Genomic DNA, 18,569 nt, shown 5'->3' with positions numbered 1-18,569 from the left:
ACCAATGCAAATACCATCATTTTCCGGAAATAAATATGTTTTAACTTTCATTGATGATTACACCAGAAAGACATGGGTGTATATGCTGAAACAGAAGAGTGAAGTGTTTGAGAAATTTCGCCACTTCAAAACTCTTGTTGAGAAGTAGTGTGGGCATTATATCAAAGTGCTCAGAACAGATATAGGAGGAGAGTACATCTCCAAAGACTTTCTGCGTTTTTGCAGAGAGAATGGCATACTTAAGCAGTTCACCGCGAGGTATACACCTCAGCAAAACGGTGTTGCCGAAAGGAAGAACATGACCATTCTTGACATGGTCAGAAGTATGCTAAAGGCAAAGCACTTGCCACATGAGTATTGGGCATAAGCTGTCACTTGCGCAGTTTACATCTTGAATAGATGCCCAACAAAAGTTGTCATGAACAAAATACCAGAAGAAGCATGGAGTGGTCAAAAGCAAACAGTCACTCACATGAGAGTATTCGGTTGTGTGGCATATGCACATGTACCGGATCAGCTAAGGAAGAAGCTTGACAGTAAGGGGGAGAAGTGTGTCTTTATTGGTTATAGTGATGAGTCAAAAGCATACAAACGCTATAATCCATCCACCAAGAAATTGATAGTAAGCAGAGATGTGCGGTTCATTGAAGATGAAGCTTGGGATGGAAGGTTAGAGAAGACAGTGAATGTGAAGACAATTGTGTCTCACGAAGAAGAGGAAGGGACAGCAGCAAATAATCCTTCATTGGTAGCTCCTCCTCCACCACTGCAAGTACAACAAACCACACCACAAGCTGGAATTTGAACAGCCTTGAGAAGTCAAGGAAGTGCTTCTTCAAGCACACCCCAGGGATCAAAAATACCCTCAAGTTCGGATGGAACTCCTAGCACACCAAGAAGACCAAGATTCAGAGATCTGAATGAGATTTATGAACAAGGAGAGGTAAGTAACAATACCGGGCTGAATTCATTATTTGCTTTGTATTGTCATGTTGATGACCCAATTCATTTTGAAGATGTTGTAAATGAAGATAAATGGATTGAAGCAATGAATGAAGAAATTGATGCAATTGAGAAAAGTAAAACATGGGAGTTAGTGGACCTCCCTGAAGGCAAAGATGCCATTGGAGTTAAGTGGGTCTCTAAGACCAAAAGCAATGCTGAAGGCAATATTGACAGGCACAAAGCAAGACTTGTTGTGAAAGGCTACAAGCAGCAACAAGGCAAAGACTATGATGAAACCTTTGCACCAGTAGCAAGGATGGAAACAGTCAGAACAGTGTTGTCTATTGTGGCACAACACAAATGGAAGATTTATCAGATGGATGTTAAATCTGCATTCCTGAATGGAGTGTTAAAAGAAGAGGTTTATGTTGAACAACCTCCAGGCTATGAAGTTGAAGGCCAAGAGCATAAAGTCTGCAAACTGAAGAAGGCTCTTTATGGGCTGAAGCAAGCTCCAAGAGCATGGTACAGTAGAATAGATGCTTATCTGATTGACAATGGGTTTGATAAGTGTGATGGTGAACCCACACTCTACATAAAGGATAATGACGGTAAGATTCTTATTGTTGTTTTATATGTAGATGATTTAATTTTTACTAGCAATGATGCTTCTCTCATTGTTGATTTTAAAGCAGTCATGAAGAGTGAATTTGAAATGACTGACTTGGGCTTCTTAAGATATTTTCTTGGAATTGAAGTAGACCAAAGTGAAAATGGTGTTTTCATTTCTCAAGTTAAATATGTAGAAACAATGTTGAAGAGATTTAACATGCAGAACAGCAAGGCAGCTGTGACTCCAACTGTAATGGGGTTGAAATTGACCAAAGAAGACAGCAGCAAAAATTTTGATCCAAAATTGTACAAGAGCATAGTTGGCAGCCTTATGTACTTGACTGCAACTAGGCCAGACATTATGCACGCTGTGAGTTTAATTTCCAGATTTATGGAAAGACCGAAAGAGACTCATTGGCAGGCAGCCAAGAGGATTCTAAGATATGTAAATGGAACGAAGAGGTTTGGTATTTTATACTCCTCTTCTGAAAGTTTCATGTTGACAGGTTACACTGACAGTGATTGGGCTAGAAGTGTTGATGATAGGAAAAGCACATCGGGATATGTGTTTCATATGGGATCGGGAGCCATCTCATGGGCTTCCAAGAAGCAACCAGTTGTGTCTTTGTCAACAGCAGAGGCAGAGTATGTGGCAGCAACAGCAGCAGCATGCCAAGCAGTATGGCTGAGAAGAGTTCTCAGAGATTTGTGTCATGAACAAGAAAAAGGCACAACCATTTACTGTGACAATAGCTCAGCAATAGCATTGTCTAAAAATTATGTCTTTCATAAAAGGACAAAGCACATAGACACCAAATTTCACTTCATACGTGAATTGGTTAACAATGGTGATATTATTTTGCAGCACTGCAGCACAGAGGATCAGTTAGCTGACATCTTCACAAAACCATTGGGAAAGAAATGTTTTGATCATTTCAGGAAATGTCTGGGTATAATTGAACGCCCAGCAGTTGAAATTAAAGGGGAGTGTTGGAATGTTAATTCCAACTGCCGTGCAGAATCGGCGATTAATTACTTCACGACAATACTCAAATCGGATGCAGGCAGCAGCGACAGCGACAAGGGACATCGCCGATGAGCGATCGCCGATAGGCGTATCGGCGAAGTCGGCATATCGACAAAATCGGCGGATGGAGCATCGGAGGTTTCGGTGGTTGCATTGCGATATCGCATCGCCGATATCGCATCGGCACTTTCAAAAGGTGGCAGGCACTTCGCACACTTATGGTTGCGATCCGATAACCGGACCCGACAGTTACATAACGATCTGCTGCATAATATTTCAGTTCCGCAAGCATCCATCCTTCATGTGTTTTACAATGTTTTCAAGCTTAAGTGAAAATACATCGCTTCGATGGATATCGCTTCAGCGGGTCATAAGTTGGCACTTCGCTATGCAATGGTGCGATTATGATAAGCCTCACATTAAATGCCGATAGGATATTTTCTAAGATATTTTCAGCTAAGTAATCAATGTAATTTATTGCGGTTGGTGAATGTAGGTAGGATATTTTTTCTATCTTATCGTTTAAATTTAGATATGTTTTTAATATATATATGTATGTAATGAACAACAGTTCAGTGAAAAATGTTGTTAAAAAGAATCTGAGAGTTTCACTCTATTTTTTTTCTGAAACGCACAGCAGTGCTCAGATAGTGAAATCAGATTCTGGAACTGAATCGTTCCTGTTGTAATCCCTCTGAAGAGGAAGACTATTTTGTAACAGTTTTATTTTCTGTTGTTTTCTAATAAAGATCCTGTAGTAGAAACAAAGCGTTGTTCTCTGTGCTATTTTTTTTGTGTTTGAAATAAACAGAAATTTCCAACAAAATTATTATTAACTAACAAGTTTGGGAATCCATGGGAGAGAACCCAAGAATGAGATTTGTCAAGCACGAGACGGTTAGAGATATTTAGTTACTCTCTCTCCCCTCATAGAAAAGGCATCTCACTGGGAAAAGGGGTTGAGGAAAGGCAAAAAAGAAAAGCTGAGGCACCTGAAGATAGAGAGGAGAGACAAAACTGCAGGCATGACGCTGCCATTAAGGGACTCTTAAGATGAGCTATGAACCAGTGGAGACCTTGAATTCCTGGCTCGGTTGGCACCTTGATGCCAGTGAATAAAACCCTAGAGGTCACTCTTCTCTACTGTTCTGGAGGCTTAGTGCTCCAGGGAGAGAAACAACCGTAATTTTAGTCCTCGTGCTTGGGAGGAGAGTTGTACTCTCAATTGGATTGCTTGGCTCTAATTGATTAGATAAATATGGTGACACAATATACATGTTTTAAAAGTATAATGTACATGTTTTAAAAGTATGTTGTTTATGTGTGAATGATGTATTTCTTTAGGAATAGTAGAAAAATGCTCATTCAAATTACAACAAAGAAATGGTTGGAACTGTTATAGTTTTAAAAACTAATCGTGACAATAATATTTGACTGTAAATATCATGAATTCCAATACTCTATTACTGAAAATAAAATCTTCAGTGTGTTCCTATACAATGGGAAGGTGAATAAGTGAAACCTCCCCGACACCACGCAGGCTCAAGATTAGCAAATACGTTGTTCCCATTGCACAGGATGAATGGTGTTGGCGGTAGGGTTAATAGGGTTACCAACCAAAAAATTGACTCAAAAAGAGGAAAGAAAACTAAGAGTCTGTCCAAACCCAGTTCAAATACTTGGGTTCGAGCACAAGCGAAACAAAAACTGTTTAAGAATTGACAGAGACCCGTTTAGCTTCCGGGTCAAGCTGACTTAAGTAAGCAACCCAAAACCCTGTCTAGACCGTAGCCAATAGGGGACAATTATTTCCAAAAATGAGCAGGATCGGGTCTGCTATAAAAACCCTTACAGAACTGATTTAAAACCCTCAAGCCTAGAACTGAAAGTAACAAATTCTATGAAACTTCAAAACGCCAGAGGAAGTAACTCTAGTAAAACCTGGTAGCAGAGGTAGTCGTAATTAGGAAGTGATATGTAGAGTACCCGAGTACCAATCAAAATGAAGCTCACAACATTCAAGGGTGAAGCAAGAACCTGTGTCGCTAAACTCTAAGAACAAGCATAAGAGGAAAGTAAGCGTGGGAGTAAAATGATCCAAAAAGTTACCAATAAATAGAACATTGCAAAGGAATTGAGGATGCCCGAGTACAGGGGTAACTCCAGCGGAAAACCCTTGTAGAGTGTGAGCCCTGTAGTAAGATTGCATGCCGAAAGAATGGACAACATAAGTATCGGTCCAATAAAATCAACCTGTAAAACCGTAAGTAAGGATATATTACCAGTCCAATACAAGTAGCCAAGTCGTGCAATGAAAGGCACAAAACGAGGAAGTGTTCTTTCCCATCACATGATCTTGTAACCAGCAAAAGAAGTATCTTAGTTCAATGGGAGCAATAAGGAATTAAAAGAGAAAGAGAGCTAATTACGAGGTAGATGGAGTTTCTTTCCTACATGGATCAGATTATATGCTTTCGAAGGTAAAATTTGAAGCATTTCTTTTAACTCTTGATGTGGATATTGTGCTCTCAATTGAATATGGTACACAGGATGAGTTGAATGAGGAAGCCAAGAAGATATTGTCAAATCAAGATGTAGCAAAACTGAGACACCGAAAGACTACAAAATAGGATTCAAGATAGGATTCAAGATTCTGAAAATATTGAAAAACTCCATTGCATTCTTAAAAAGAAAGAGAATAATAGAAATGACTCTTCATAGCAGTAGCAGATCCGAGTTTATCTGAAGAAGATAGTGAGAGTATCCATGAGAGTAACGACATTTAAATCATTGATCTCAAAATCCAGCATGATGAAGTCATTAAGGAAAATGAGAATTTGTCAAATCAACTACAAAACTCGGAAGCTTATTGTGCAAGCCTAGACAAGGAAATAGTCTCTTTGAGATGTGAGCTTGAAAAGGAAAATAATTAGCTATCTCAATATTGAAAGTTGGAGAAAAGCACCGAAATTTTGAATGAAATCCTGATCGGCCAAAGATCTCCACTTATTAAAATTGGATTGGGCTTTGAAGAAGAATCATGCCTTGTGAAAGAAAAAGAGAAAGTGGAGGATAACGAAGTAGAATACAATCAAAATTCCACCACATTTAAAGTCAAGGTTCTAGGAAGCAACATCATCAAAGGAAGCAAAAGAAGAAAATAAATTATCAGCAAAAGCAAAGAAAAGAAGATCACAATCACAACATGTAGCAGTTCAAGAAGGTGACAAAGCATCCAGGCATTCATGGTCCAACAAAGAAAAACACAAGGTATCCTAATTTATTTTACGGGTATTATTTTTCTTGCAATCATTTTGGTCATTGTGCTAGAAAATGTAAATTTTTACAAGAAAAAAAAGTTGGTTGGATAATCATTGCTTCAAGTGTGCAAAATATGGCCACAAAGCTATAGGTTGTAGATATGACAGAATCAAGCCAACAAAAAGAGCAATAACACCATTGAAGACAAAGAAGGTATGGAGGAGAAAAGATGAGTTGCAAAGAAATAGCTCTTCAAAGGACATCAAAGAAGAATGTTTTGGTTTGAAAAATGATATTCTACTCAGGGGAATAGATCTTTATCTTGTGAACAATAGGAGATGGCTTCATGAGAAACCAAACTTGATAGGCGCATGTGACTAATAAGGAGGAAATTTCAGCCTCATGCATCTATTCATTTCAGGTCCACAAGATCGTTTTGAGGCATAGAAGGAGAGTGTGTGAGTCTAGGGGGAGTTCTACAAGGTTAATGCATTATATATCATTTTATCCTTTTGTCTCATGATTGTTGATAGTTGCAGCCATGTTTTGAGAAGATTATTTTTCTATTTTATGAACACTAACAAAATTTCATGCAGCAAGCAACAATTGTTGATGGAAAGATGGCATATTCTTAGGGGAATTTGATTTGGATTTATGATTTACATGTATAACACTTATGCCATGCATGATACTATGTCTTCCATGGGAATTTTGGTGATAGTTTGTGAGAATGATGTTTCTCTCATTGAAACCCTCACTCTTTTACTTCATTATAGAGTCATTTTTCACATGAGGAAGGGTCATTGATACATGCATGTGTATTAGGAAGTTGTTGGTCGATTTTTGTGAGTTGTTTGAAGAAAATTGATACATCATTCAATACAGTTGTAACATGTTTGAGAGTCCATTACATGTGTATTCACATGAGTCATATATCTTACATTGCATTATTAAGTGGCCATGCATCCTATTTTCATATCATATTGTCATAAGGATCTCACCTTGAAGACTATCACATATATTTGTTAATGATGATGAGGATTGTTCTTTCTAGTGCACATATGATATCTAGAGAGAGTGGATGAAGTTTATATTGCAGATTTCTTACTTTGATGATAGCCATCTTATGCCTAGAGGTTGTGCTAAAAAATCTTGGTTGCATGGTTACTATTGTTGATTGTATTTGAGGATTACTTGCATATGTTGTTGCTGCATTATTGTGTTTAGATTAGATTATTGCTCATGATGTATATGTGTTGTTGGTGCCAGAAAAAGAAAGGTTGTATTGATGGCATATATATGATAGTTTCCTAATGATTAGAGGCATGTTGTTGCTTGCTATTCAGCTGGAGGTTATAGTATTGATTCATTCATATGGATGGCTAATAGTGTTTTGTTACTTATTTTTATATGTGAATGGATTGTTTTTTCTATAGTTCATTCATGGAGGCTTGTGTTGTTGGGGCTGCCAACTATTAGTGTTGCAGCTTGCTAGTTCAGGACATGTTCTGACAAATCTTTAGATAGAGTTGTGCACACTCTTTTTGGCATGAATTTATTCACTTTTGATCATGGATCAAAGCCTTGTATTTTCACTTCTTATCATCATTGTGTTGATTGAGTGATCCATGAAATGGAATTTATGTATCGTCATGAGTCAAGATTGTCTTGAGAGAGAGCACCATGAGATTTATTTCAGCCTTATATCAGCTGGTATATGTTATGTTTTTGTAGTCATGTGTGGGCGTTCAGAATTATTTTGTAGTCATGTAACATCATGTATCACTCTTGGGTCATCGGTAGAATCATATGAGTGATGTTCATGTATATGTGAGGAGTCATATTTCATATTTGATGAAGCATTGTACAGTCACAATCTATCATTCATGTAGCCATGTAGTAGGATTATGAAGCCCTGTACTTTCATTGCAATATTTTTGAGTCATAGTCCTTGGTTCTTTTGGAGTAGCCTCCTACTTGTCACTTGGAGGAAATTATGTGTTGTTTCTCACACCATATTGGATGATGGTCATCATATGCCTTGTTGGTATTGTTGTTGGTTATGATATGCTGATGCATGGGAGGATGTTATTGTCATTGTCTAACTATGTTATTACTGATGGATGTAGTGTAGTCTTGCTTTATGATGGTGATCATTTGTTTTGTTGTTGTTGCTGGTGATGTTGATGGATAGAGTGCCACTACTCTGGTTGAGAGTGGTGATCTTGGAGTTGTTGATTATTATTTTCTCTATTGCTTATGATGTGTTGTTTCTGATTTTTATACTGTTGATTACTCTATATTGTTGTTGCTGCGAGAAACGATATACTGTTGTTATTTGGGCCTTGACATTGTTGTTCATCTAGATGGTGTTATTCCTTGAAAATACTGTCATTTCTTCAAGAGATAGAGAGACCCATTACTGCTATTGTTTTATGTCATTCTTCCATCAGGAGTGTTGTTGATGCATTATGATCTGACCTTACTGGTGCATATGATGACTTGTTGGTTATAATATATTGTTGGCCACACTATGTTGATGGTTATGGTTGTTGCTTCTTACTGAGACATAGTTAGTGTCTAGGGGTAGTAGCTTCTATTCAACTATGGTTATTGGATGAGCTCAGCCCTTTTCCATTAATGTCAAAGGGGGAGTGAATGATGAGCTTTTCAGAGGCTAGTTGGTTGGCTTAGATGGGGTTTCCATCAATGCCAAAGGGAAGATTGTTGGCATTATAGCTCAGTTGGTTGGTTGGCATTGATTTCAACCTAGTAGAATTGGTGTTGGATGTTTCATTGGTATTGGTTGGCATTGATGTCAACCAAGTAGTATGAGATTGTTTATGCACATGATTGTTTGGTTTATGGTCTCTAATATGTGTGTGTATGGATGAGATACTACATGATTGATTAATACAAAAATGGAATTATGCTAGTGAGATGGTACTTGGCTTATAAATTGGTTGCAGACCTTAGCTTGATGGTTTGCAGATGTTAGTGTAGGTTGTTGGTTGTTGTGTGGATGCCTTGGCAGGTTGTGGAGTTGCTACACCTAGTTGACAGTATTGGAGACATTCAAGCATGTTTATGGTACTTGGTGTATATATGGATGGGTTTCAGCTTGTATGATCAGTTGCAAGGTTAATTATTGATGGTTGCAGATGTTGGAGTAGTTGTGGTGAAGTTTGATGGCTTGAGTGTTGGAGCAGCTAATGGGTGGCATACAAGTCAACCTAGTTTGACTGATGATGATAATGGTGTTGCTACAGTGTTTTGCTGGAGTGTTGTAGAGGATACAGTGGGTCCTTGAGGTCTTACAGAAGATGATTTTTCAGTGGGTCAGGTTTGATCAGGTTATGAGCTGATTTGGGATGAGTTCTCCTAATCCTCTGCCCCAGTCACATGGAGGATGGGTCATGGGAGCGACTAGAAAGCTCTAGTAACTTGGAGATGGGCCCCATGAGAGAGATTACATGTTTCAATTGATTTGTCTCAGGCCTGTGCATGCGACTCAGACTCGGAGTGAAAATTCCTCTGCATTCCTCACATTGATCGATTTTTTTTTCTAGCTTACCTTGTTCGGGACTCATCATGTAGAGGTCAGAAAAGGGTCATTGGACTTATAGAATATATTTTAAAAGGAATATTCATTAGTAAATGAAGTTAGTTGCTAGAATGAGTCAAGGATCATTAAACCAAACCACTTTTAGCATATGAATAAAGCTCCATTACATGATTGGAATTAATTGATTTAATAATCTTCAGCAACTACAAACATGTGGAGAAAGGTTGCTCATTTTGTTGGTTCTCTTGTGTGAGAAAATTTTCATAGTGTTTTGGAGAGCCATTAGTGAGGAGTGTGAATTTGCTGAAGCATAGTGTGCATGGAGGTATTACTGGAGCAGAGACAAAAGTATGCATGGCTAAAGACTATTCTTATGCAAAAGACAAGTGTTAGGGGTACAAAGGATTTTTTTTAATGAATTTGTGATTGGAGGGGAAAAATTATTGTTTGAGTTTATATGATTGTGATAGATTGGTTGTAGTAGTGTCTCATGTTTTCATATAGCAGTTATGTATTGCATTGTTGAGTTTCTGCATCTAGTTTATTTGCAAAAAATGTATTGAGGACATGTGAGTTGAGGATGTGAGAGAGGGCTATGATTTGAGTTGATTCAGTAATTGATATTTTGTGTTTTGATTATGTGATATGGATATATTTTTGTTGTGATTTTCATGTTGATCAGCTCAAGTGTTCCAGTTTGAAAATGCATGAAAGATGAACTACATAAAGAAGTGGGGTGGGTGATCTGGAAAAACAAGTATTGAGAACATATTTCTTCATAAGTCCAATGGGTGTTGGGAAAGGCTTGTTGATTATATGGGTGTCTGTAGAGTCATAGATGGAGATCATAGATCCTTTCAGATAGTTGCCATATTGTACTCTCTACATAATGATTTGCAAAACAGATAATAAAATATATTGAATAGCTCAACAACAACAGGTTGGTTTTTTTCCTAGGGAAGGTTTTCCACCAGATATCTTGTGTTCCTATGTGATGTGATGATTTTGATTCATTATGCATGTTTATTTCTTATACTATGGCTCTCATGTGTTGATTCTAGTTGAAGTTGCATGTTCACATCTAATGTTTATTTTTGAAGTAATAGATTGATTAATATATTGGAGAAAAAGTTTTACGTGTAGGTTTTAACCCTATACAAAAATTACTTGCATACGAATTCTAAAAAACAAAAAATATACAATAGCGAGAGCATAAAACATAAAATAGATATACACAAAGATTTTCCCCTGGATCCCAAAACTGGGACAACTAGATTGATTTTTCATTAAGTTCCTTTCAATGATACAATAAATATATACACATGTTGAAGCATCCATAAATCCCAATCCATTAACCGTAGATTAGAACATAACTGTAGTTCTTTTCACCGGATCTGCAAAATACCATGGACTGAAAACCATCGTGCCCAAAACCATGTGTGAAATCCATGCACAAAATGATACCTAGGTATGCCCACCTAATATAGGGTCCAAAAAAAATTTCCCGGGGTGCTGCCCCTGTCAACCCCCCGCATGTGGGATAGTCATGGAAAGAATATAACACAACCCAACATTCTCCCACTTGTTGTTTTCTTTCCACAAAGGGCCACAGGAGAGCTTATTCATTGATCCAACCCTACAATGTCCATTGTTTCTCTACACCAAGAGAACTTCTCAATGCTCACAAACTTTGTCAATGCATCTGTAGTATTCTTCATAGTGTTCACCTTTACCAGCAACACCTTTTTGTCCTCAACCATATCCCTCACAAAGTGATATTGAACATCAATGTGCTTTGTCTCTGAATGGTAAGCAGGGTTCTTTGCTAAGAAAATTTCACTTTGGCTATCACAGTCTATCCTTATATATTGTTGTACTAACCGCATACTTGAACACAATCTTTGCAACCAAACTTCTTCCTTGCTTGCATGAGTGGTTGCCATGTATTCTACTTTTGTAGTTAAAAGTGCCACTACAGACTGTCTCTGACTCATCCCACTGACTACAACTCCAAATAGGTTAAACACATACCCACTTATAGATCTTCTCTGATCCATATCTCCAACCCCGTCTGCATCAACAAAGCCACAGATGTCCAAAACTATGTCCATTCCTAGTCCTCCTTGGTAGCACAAAACATAATCACTAGCATCACAAAATTACCTAAAAACCCACTTCACTACTGTCTAATGCTCCTTCCTTGGTTTTGACATAAACTTGCTCAATATTTCCACTGCCTGTGTAATGTCTCATCTAGTATGGACCATTGCATACATCAGGCTACTATGAGCACTTGCATATGGAACATGGGACATGTCCTCTTCCTCTTCTTATGTCTTGTGACACTGTTCAACAGATAACTTTACACCTACAGGGATAAGAACCTTCACCGATTTACTGTCCTACATATTAAACCTCCATAGTATTGTCTCGACATACTTCCTCTAGTTTAACTAGATCTTCCTCTTTCCTCGATCTTGTTTAATTTCCATGCCCAAAATATAGTTTGTAGCACCAAGATATTTCATGTCGAATTTCGAGGACAATTGAGTATTCAAATCCTGGATAATTTCTCTGTCGTTTCCAACTAGCAATATACCATCCACATACAAGACTAGATAAATAACATGGTCACCAATTAATTTAAAATACACATAGTGATCTGCTTTGCTTCTGGTGAAGCCATGTCCCCATATAAATATATTCGTTTTTTGATACCACTTCCTTGGTGACTATTTTAACCCATATAGAGAATTTGTTAACTTGCGTACCAGTTCTTTCTTACCCTTCACTGCAAAGCCTTTAGGTTGCTTCATGTAGATCTCTTCTTCCATATTTTCGTCAAGAAATTTTGTCTTCAGATCCATCTGCTCCACCTCAAAATAAAGAGAAGCAGCAATAGATAAAAGTAATCTAATAGAAGCTACCTTGGCAACAATAGAAAAAATATTACCAAAATTAATTCCTGGCACCTCGAAATAACCTTTTGCTACCAATCAAGTTTTGTATTTATCCACCTTTTCTTCTACATTTATCTTCTTCTCGAACACCCATTTCCTTCCTGTTGATGGTGTTGGACCCGCCAACATGTCAAGGGAATCTCCTCAGTAAGAAGTCCCAATTAGACCTTAGAATATTTTGTGTAGGAGTCCCAGCAGTGGGTCGTATAACAATGCCTTGACAGTGATTTTGCACAGAGACAAGTAACATAGCTCTGTGAGTAGCAAGGCTGTGACCGTTGTGGTGAGTCAAGGAAGGTGCATGAGAGGTTCTAACACATGTGGGTTGAGATGAGTGCGCCCCTTGGAAACCTGTAGCAGTACTCGGATGGAAAGGGAACACACAAGTGAAGATGCATCACAAGCTAGAAAGCAAGTCAGCTGGCAATCCAAAGTGATGGTTAAACCAATCAACACATTTAAGAAAGATTCATACATGCTCATATAGAATAGTCCATACATGTGTGCATAAGAAAGAAAATACATATGTCATTTAGAGTAAACAAGATAGCCGGAATACAATACAACATATGCATGAAACGTGTTGGCTCTTATTATATAAAGAAGTGTAAGTTTCAGTCATACAATACATCCATGTACACCCGCTAGCCCCAAAAACGGAATGTTTTAGCTACATCCACCTACTCCTCCAATGAGATGTACTAGCTCTGTGTGGTGGAGAAGCCAAGGCGCGTTACAATATTATCGAAGCTCTCTCCAAGATAGTCTTATTGGAAGCTTGGCTGACCAAAAGCCTATACAATGAGTTATGAGGGACTATTTATAGCAAAGGGTGGGGTGACCCTTGACATTCCCCTTTGTGACCATTCAACTACCCTCATGACTCTTCACCTACTCTATGACTGTTACATTCACTATTGACACTTGACTTACACTTGACATGACTTAACATTACAATACACATGTACCCATGTGAACACAATGACTTGAGCAAGATATGCTAGACATCACTCTAACTTAGACAACCATGGAAGTCCAAATCCTCAACATCCTCATGCTGATCAACAGTAACATATTGATGCCAAGATCTATAGTCCTTGATGGTGTCTGTGTGTTCTGCGGTGACATCTGTCTAAAACCTGACTCTTGCCTCCATATCATTTGGGTACACTTCTCAAGATCTTCTATCCAACTCATCTGAAAGCATGCGCATCATTGTCTTCAATGTGGCTGGACTAGCAACATACTTGTGCATGATATCTGCACTGATGGGAAATTTTGGGCTGGTGGGAATGTGCATTAACTCATCGAAGTACAAGTCAAACTCGAGTTGGACTTGTTTCTTTGTGTTCACCTGGGTAAGAGTCCGAATTGATGGGATCGCATGTGCATGCACCACAACATCCATACCCTTGAATACTCATGCATGGGAGCCTGTATGTTAGTGATGAACTATAGGAGCTCTTCATAGTTCTGGATCTGACTCTGGATATGTGCTTTTAGCTTGACTGCATTGACCCTCATCATATTAGGCAAGTGAAGTGGAGCTCCCTTGTACTTCATCGTCCAAGTTTGCGTGTCATCAACAACAACATGCAAGTTCATCAAGATACGTGCTCTTCTAACACATCATTGCTCCCATTCATTGAGGTGGACGACTGCCTTGTGCATGGTACCCAACCTGGAGTACAATGCTCAGATAACTATGTCAAGGGACTATACTTCATCTATTATTGACTTCTTTAGTTCAGATCGGGCGGACATTGTCACCAAGTCTTCTCCTTGCTTGGCCATTTGTAGTTCCTTTTCCATTCACTCATTATCAGCTATTAGGAAGCAAACACTTGAGTTGGTGGCTTTGGCATACACTCTAGATGCATCAGTGAAGGCAATTGGATGTTTGTGCACATCAGTCACGATCACTTATTCCTCAACTTGTGCAGGAGACGTATGATCCTCCAGAGTTGACACTTTGTGAGACTACACAACCCTATGTTGGGATTCGTCGAACGTGATGTTGTGCAGTTCTTCTTTGGGTTGATCACCAAGGATCTTAGTGCCTTGGTCATTCGAGACTTGGTCATCATCTGGATGCATTGAAGTGGGTGAGTCGACCTCTTTGTGGTGAGGCATGAGGTCGATGTGCTGTTCCAACCCCTACTGCTCCATGTTTGCATCCAACTATTGAAGTGCATGTTCTATCTCATGAGCAAAGTCTTGCCCCTATGATGGTTCACCCTGTTTGCTTGATGCCAGTGTTTGAGATGAATCAACTACTTGTACGGGTGTTGCTTCGTCTGTTTGCACATGTTGCACCCCCTGCTGTATCTGCTACTACTGCACTTCCCTCTCCTGTTTGCGCAACTCTTGTTCCTTTCGGAGTTTCATTTTTTCTACATTGGTCTATATTTGATTCCTAATAGATCTTTCTCTTGCATGTGGCTTAGGAGTCCTCTGACAATCGTGAATAATAGTTATATTAACACCAGTCCAAATCCAATAAATTTGAATAAATTTAGTTAGTATTTTCAAGGGCTCAAGAAAAATAGGTTCCTCACTCCTACGAAAAAGTAAGAGAAAAAAGATCATGAATATTATCATTCCAACTAATAATATAAAAACATTCAAAAAAAATCATATGATAGAACTTAAAGATGAATGCATAATTGCTAACTCATGATGTGGGGCAAGCAGTAAAGTGCAAAGTTTGTTGTTTGATTTAAGGTATTTTTGAAAAGCCTTAGCCTATGGGATAGATTTTTAACACTCCACCCATGTTGAATGTATATATTCAAATTTTTAGTATTATCATGAGGATGTAACACATCCTAATTATGAATTAAACTCATCTTGTAAAGGTTTGAAGATATCATTGAAAATTAGGATTTTCATTTAGATCGTACATATGTTTTGAAGGTTCCAAAGTTTGTGGATATGTTTTAATAAATGGTAAAAGTACATCTTTTTAATGCAAATATTGGATAGTTCACAAATTAGCAAGTAATATTGGCTTTGATTGATATGTTTATATTTGTATTATGGATTTAAAAAAACAATGATCAAAATGCTTATTTTTAACTTTAATTTATGTTGAGATAGAGATTATTCTAAATATGACGTCAAAATTGTAAGTTGATGGAACATCAATATCATAAAGAAGTAGACAATGTAAGTTTTCACATGAATAACTAATAATAATCATATAATGGTTGGAGCATTATGTAGTCATGCTCAAAATTACAAATAATTAAACAAAATCAGTTGTCATAATAGATGCGTTCTTACATCTTACCTAGGAGTCTTCCATATGATTAGAAGTGATAGTTATGTTGACTCCAACTTCTAATCTAATAAATATCAATAATGGTGGTTGAAATTTGAGAAAAAAAAATCCACTTATATGAAACCATAAGATTTGAGAGAAATAAATTCACAATTATATGAAATATAAAATAAACAAACACAAACTACTAATAAATAATAAATAACAAAATATAACAATTTAATATATACTCTTTAAATCAATGATATATATATATGGCATCGTTGAGGTGGAATGAAAGGATTCCTCCCCACCGAGTGACTCCCATTTTCATGGTTCAATGATAACCCCACCACCAACCGAATAAAGCAACAAACTAATTAGCACCAGATGGGACACTGATTTGAAGTGGGCAATACGGAATCCTCAAATCAAGTAATATTTGCTTGTAGTCTGTACGCTGGCCCCACCCGTCCAACAGCTCTATTTGAAGCATTTTTAATGTATAAACTCTTTAAAATCAATTATATATATATCGCGTCGTTTATTCAAGATTACAGGAGAAACTCCAGCGAAATATTTTATTGTATGTGAAAATGTAAGAACCTGACCATAGAAGCTTCAATCTTGACTTTATCAATATTTTCCGTCCACCTTTTGCAAATCACTCTAAAATTCTCTGCGCAGTTCTTCTGTTTCGCTACTTTGTTTATCTTCGACTGTCTGCTCTTTTGCATGTCAATCTTTAATTCTCTTTGCAAATTTTATTGTTTTCTCTCTCATTGGTTTGGGCATGTGATAAAATTAACTGCATATATAATCCTATATGATAATCCTATGCAGCGCCGGTAAATTACGCCTGCGTTACAAGCTAAAACTATTGAATGCGAATGTTTTCTAAAACCGATATCGAAGCCAAGTAATGAAGCCCATTGGAGTAACCAAGTGGAGTATCCGAGTGCGCAAGCCAAGCCAATTATCCTGGCAGCCGGGGATCAGCCGAGTAACGCAGCAACGATAAACGGAGGGCAATAATAAAGTTAACAGCATTAATGATATATCCCACATGAGAAACACTACGTGATTTCCACCTCTTTATAATTTGCCGCTGTGGGAAGGCTAAGCATGGTGTCCGGTTTAGCGCAGGACTGATACTTGAGATACCCGCCTTAGAAGAAATCCAGATTTAGCGCCAGTGAGATCGGGTGCTTGAGAGTCTGTCCCCTTATTTGTCAGCGATCCGCTGGCTTTAGCGGGCGCTCGAAAGGCTTTCATTTGTCGCCAATCGGCTAGGCTGAGTTAGGCCGCCACTTGTCACCCATACGCTGGACACATCGGGCGTCTGATTGCTCGCCAATTGTCACCCATCCGCCGCCCAGATCGAGCTGTCGAGAGCCTGCCACTTGTCAGTCTGCCAGATCCGGCGGCCAAGAGGCTCGCCACTTGTCACCCATCATCCTCCCCTAGATTGGGCGGTTGCGGGTGGCCGAGAATTTCTCCGACACTTGTCAATCATCGGCTGGCCAGATCAGGCGCCTGAGAGCTCGCCACTTGTCAATCATCGGCTGGCCAGATCGGGCGCCTGAGAGCTCGCCACTTGTCTGCGGGCCAGATCGGGCGGCTGAGAGCTCGCCACTTGTCATTGGCCACAGCGAGTGGCTGAGAGCTCGCCACTTGTCACTCATCCGGCTTAGATCACGCGGCCAACAGGCCACCACTTGGCAATCATCGGCTGGCCAGATCGGTAGCTGAGAGCTCGCCACTTGTCACCTAACCGACGGCCAGATCAGGCGGCCAAGAGTCCGCCACTTGGCAATCATCGGCTGGCCAAATCGGGCTGCTGAGAGCTTGCCACTTGTCACCTATCCGACGGCCAGATCGGGCGGCTGAGAGCTTGCCACTTGTCACCTATCCGACGGCGAGATCACGCGGCCAAGAAGTCGCCACTTGTCAAGCATCGGCTGGGTAGATCGCCACTTGTCATTGGCCACAGCGAGTGGCTGAGAGCTCGCCACTTGTCACTCATCCGACGGCTTAGATCACGCGGCCAACAGGCCACCACATGGCAATCATCGGCTGGCCAGATCGGGTAGCTGAGAGCTCGCCACTTGTCACCTAACCGACGGCCAGATCAGGCGGCCAAGAGTCCGCCACTTGGCAATCATCGGCTGGCCAAATCGGGCTGCGGAGAGCTCGCCACTTGTCACCTATCCGACGGCCAGATCGGGCGGCTGAGAGCTCGCCACTTGTCACCTATCCGACGGCCAGATCACGCGGCCAAGAAGCCGCCACTTGTCAATCATCGGCTGGGCAGATCGCCACTTGTCATTGGCCACAGCGAGTCGCTGAGAGCTCGCCACTTGTCACTCATCCGACGGCTTAGATCACGCGGCCAAAAGGCCACCACTTGGCAATCATCGGCTGGCCAGATCGGGTAGCTGAGAGCTCGCCACTTGTCACCTAACCGACGGCCAGATCAGGCGGCCAAGAGTCCGCCACTTGGCAATCATCGGCTGGCCAAATCGGGCTGCTGAGAGCTCGCCACTTGTCACCTATCCGACGGCCAGATCGGGCGGCTGAGAGCTCGCCACTTGTCACCTATCCGACGGCCAGATCACGCGGCCAAGAAGTCGCCACTTGTCAATCATCGGCTGGGCAGATCAGGGGGCTGAGAGGCCGCCAATTGTCATCCATCCACCCGCCAGATCAGTTCGACTGAGAGGTCGCCACTTGTCGCTCATCTGTAGGCCAGATTGAGAGGTTGCGAGGCTGCCACTTGTCACTCATCCACTGGCTAGATTGAGAGGTTGCGACGCTGCCACTTGTCACTCATCCACTGGCTAGATAGAGTGGTTGAGAGGCTGCCACTTGTCACTCATCCACTGGCTAGATAGAGTGGTTGAGAGGCCGCCACTTGTCACTCTTCAGATGGATCGT

The sequence above is a fragment of the Pinus tabuliformis genome, chromosome 5_2, assembly GCF_031772625.1.
Source record: "Pinus tabuliformis cultivar Carrire ecotype Pingquan chromosome 5_2, CPIR1, whole genome shotgun sequence".
Lineage (NCBI taxonomy): Eukaryota > Viridiplantae > Streptophyta > Pinopsida > Pinales > Pinaceae > Pinus > Pinus tabuliformis.
Note: the sequence above shows the minus strand (reverse complement) of the source record.